Genomic DNA, 4,162 nt, shown 5'->3' with positions numbered 1-4,162 from the left:
TACCTGATGTTCTATTCCACTGCAGGTAAGCTAGCACTCAAACCACAATTCAAAATCCTTCCCACTTTCCTTTCCCTTTACACAGGCAGAGGAACCTCTCCCTGTTGCGACCATAATCACTGGTCCACAGGTGCTTCTACCTGGCCATCACCAGTGTTCACTTAAAGCCCAAGGGCCCTTCTGTTAGCTTGTGGTAAATGTTGCCAGGCCTAGAACTCACCCTTCAGAGTAGTGGGCTCCCCTCTAGCCCAGGGTAGTTCCACAAATGCAATCTAAGAGCCTAAGCTTGGACTTGGGGACCCTAAGAACCTGCTTGTTGCTTTACTCCACTGTGACTGAGCTAGTACCTAGGGTGCAAAAGAAAGTCCCCTTTACTTTTCCCTCTCCTATTCTTGAACAGGAGGAGTATTTCACCATAGCCACCACAGCTGAGAATGTGCTGGCTGTCCCCTGAAGCCAGCACATCTCAGAGCCCAAGGCCCACATGTACTTCCTGGGTGTTGCTGGTAGTTATTGAGAGACCAAGGACCCCCTCTTAAGTCAGCAGGTAATTAATTCTGCCAGGACTGGATCCTTCTCTTCAAGGCAGCAGGTTCCCTTTTCTCAAAGAGTGTGTCTAGAAATCTGGGAGACAGGGCCTGGAATGAGGGCCTCATGACTCTGCTCGATCATTTGTCATACTGTGGCTGAGCTAGTATCCAAGAGGCAAGACAAAGTACTCTTTACTCTTTGCTCTCCTCTCTTGAAGCAAAAGGAAGGAGTTACTTTTTGTGACTATTAACTGCACTGCCTGGGATTGAAGAAGCGATGGCACAAGCGCTCCTTAGCTGTGCCAGCTGCTGTCTCCTTAGGTCATGTGCTGTCCTAATTCACTGGCTCTATGCCCAGCCTAGCGCTAGGAGTTGCATAGGAACTGCAGTTTTCATGTCCTAGACCACCTTTTGAATTTATTTAGGACCCCAGAACACTTCAGCTTATGATGGTGAGGCTTGCCAAGAAACTCAAATTCTGACTGCTGGAATAGGTGATTCCTCCAGCTAGAGCTGGTCCAAGTGCTTCCTCTGTGCATGAGTGCTGGCTCAGACCAGCACAGCTTTATTCTCTGCTGTGACAAGGCAGCACTGAGATCAATGTAAAGCCCTCCAGTCTCTGTGCTCTCCCTTTCCAAAGTGCACAGATTCTCTCATTGTGCTGCAACACCACTGCTGGGGAATGGGGGAGGGGTGGCATCAATGATTCAAGACTGTTTCCCCTGCCCCCTATCAATGTCTCTTTTCACTATATGAAGTTAAAAACACATACCATAATTTCTCACCTGATTTTTTGTTCTTGTGGTGATATTTTTCTATGTGCGGATAGTTGTTAAAATTTAGTCTTCTAGCTGGGAAGGTGGAAGGTGCAGACTTATATTTTGCCATCTTGCTCTGCTCCCTGCTGTCATTTTCAATGGTAAATTGATTCATAACTTTTAATAAAGCATGGAGTAATCCTGTCAAAAACAGTGTCATACTATTTTTCCTAATTCTATATGCACAAATTTTCAGAAAGCCAATTATTCTGTGGACCAATATATTGAACAATTATAGCTATTATTTTCACTTTCTAAAGAAAAGAAAAAATAAATAGGGACTATCTTAGTCAACTTAGACTGCTCTAACAAAATACCACAGACTGGGTGACTTAAACAATGGACAATTACTTCTCACAATTCTGGAAGTTGAGAAGTCCAAGATCAATGTGCCAGCTGATTCAGTTCTTGATGAAGGCCCTCTTCCTGGCTTACAGACAGCCACCTTCTTGCTGTGTTCCTACGTGGCAGAACTCGTAGAAATACAGAGAGCTCTGGTCTCTTCCTCCTCTTCTCGTTTTTTATTTATTTATTTATTTATTTATTTATTTATTTATTTATTTATTTTTGTGATGGAGTCTTGCTTTTTCACCCAAGCTGGAGTGCTAGTACCTAGGGTACAAAAGAAAGTCCCCTTTCATGTGATGCAATCAAGGTAGCCTCAAATTCCTGTGCTCAAGTGATCCTCTTTCCTTAGTCTTCCAAGTAGTTGGGACTACAGATACATACCACAACACTCAGCTAATTTTTAGTTTTTTTTTTAAGAGATGGGGTCCCACTACATTGACCAGGCTGGTTTTGAACTCCGAACCTCAAGCGATCCTCCCACCTCAGCCTCCCAAAGTGCTGGGATTACAGGCATGAGCCACTGCACCCAGCTCTTCCTCTTCTTATAAGGACACTAATCCTAGTATGGGGGCCCTATGCAGTTGACATCATCAAAATCTAATTACATCCCAAAGGCCCTACCTCCAAATGCCATCACAATGGGGGTTAGAGTCTCAACATACAAATTTGAGAACACAAACATTCAGTTTGTAATAGCTAGATTGCAGGCTGCAAATCCTGAAGAATCTTTTGAATTTATCCCCAGCTGACCGAAAATAATTAGTCCCCTTAACTTCACCCTGCATTTATTTTAGCAATGTATTAAATTAGAGCACATTGGCAAATGCACTTTAATAACAAACATCTAATTCTTTATTCAACTTTCAGATCTACAAATGAAATAAATTATCTATTTACATGCATCACTAGACCATCTGGTTCCATGTGAGGACCTAACATAGAATCCACTAATTGTCATCTATGTTTATTCATTATTCTTAACTCATTTTCTTAAGATAATGAATATCTAGGACCTTTAGCAATCTTCACCATTAGTCAACAACTTGGTTTCTTTGACTAAATAGAACAGGGCTAAAGATGCCAGCAAAATTTGTAACTAAGAAAATTAATTGTTAGTCAACTCCATTGTGCCATTCCTATTTTGCAGAGAAGGAAAAAGGTGGGCAAAGTATAGATTTTAAAGAGCCTTAAGGAATTAGAACCAGAGGTCACTATTTCAAGAGTTTGTTTTTTGCTTAGGCAATTAAGTTCTTTTTTTTCAAAGGCATTCCTGAAATTCTTTCTTCTAGGTTATTTCTCTGCCTTTCTTAGAATACAGTATTACCCTCAACATTTGCAAATACCAGGATTGAGAAGCTCACACATAAGCAACCAATATGCTAATGAAGAGGAAAAAATACCAAAAATATAGAACAACAAATAACTAAAATAATATGTTTTTGATTTGTTTTCAAACTATATGCACAAAAAATAAAAGGAAAAGTCCAATGCATTGCAAAAGCATCATAACTCATCTTTTGGCAAAGACCAAGGTGGAAAATTATTTTATAGTTCTTTTTTTATTTTTGTTATTTTTTTTGAGACAGAGTCTCACTCTGTCGTCCAGGCTGGAGTGCAGTGGCATGATCTCGGCTCACTGCAAGCTCTGCCTCCTGGGTTCGCCGGATTCTCCTGCCTCAGCCTCCGAAGTAGCTGGGATTACAGGCGCGTGCTACCACGCCCAGCTAACTTTTTGTATTTTTAGTAGAGATGGGGCTTCACTATGTTTGCCAGACTGGTCTTGAACTCCTGACTTTGTGATCCACCCACCTTGGTCTCCCAAACTGCTGGGATTACAGGCATGAGCCACCACGCCCAGCCGATTCTCTTTCTTTAATAAATATAAGCCAGGCAGTAGTCAAACATACCTCCTACTCAATTTTTTGTTTAAACATCACTTTTCCTAATCCTTTGAGCTGTTTTAGTTCTCCCTTCTGGACACACCGTAACACCTTCCACTTCTCTGTATAATTATTTGTAATTATGTGTTTTGTGGTTATACTGTCAATGTCAAGAGGAGCAGTGACCTCTGTTGTGTTCTCAGCAGAAAAAAAAAAGTTCTCATTAAATTATTTGTTAAATATAAGAACAGGATAGACATAATACATCTTCCTGGAGTACCAATTTTACTCACAGATGTGGTGTTTTTAAATTAAAATAAGCACAGTATCATGATTAAAAACACCAAATATCAGAGTAAAATTACAAAATTCATGTGAACTTTCAAGAAAAAATTGAAAACATCTCCCAGGTATCATGCTTAGTTTCCTCTACCATTAATGCTATTTTGGAGAAAAAAGTAATGACACATTGATGTGGTGGGTTTGAGGATGATGCTCCAAAGATCAGGTAATTGAAGCCAACCAAGCTAAGAGATTTCATCATGAAAAGAGATGTGATTTCTCCCTTCCGTGGAGAAAACAAGAG

Source organism: Hylobates moloch, unplaced genomic scaffold, assembly GCF_009828535.3.
Source record: "Hylobates moloch isolate HMO894 unplaced genomic scaffold, HMol_V3 SCAFFOLD_6, whole genome shotgun sequence".
Classification (NCBI taxonomy): Eukaryota; Metazoa; Chordata; class Mammalia; order Primates; family Hylobatidae; genus Hylobates; species Hylobates moloch.
The sequence above is the reverse complement of the archived record's forward strand: the minus strand, read 5'-3'. Positions refer to the sequence as shown.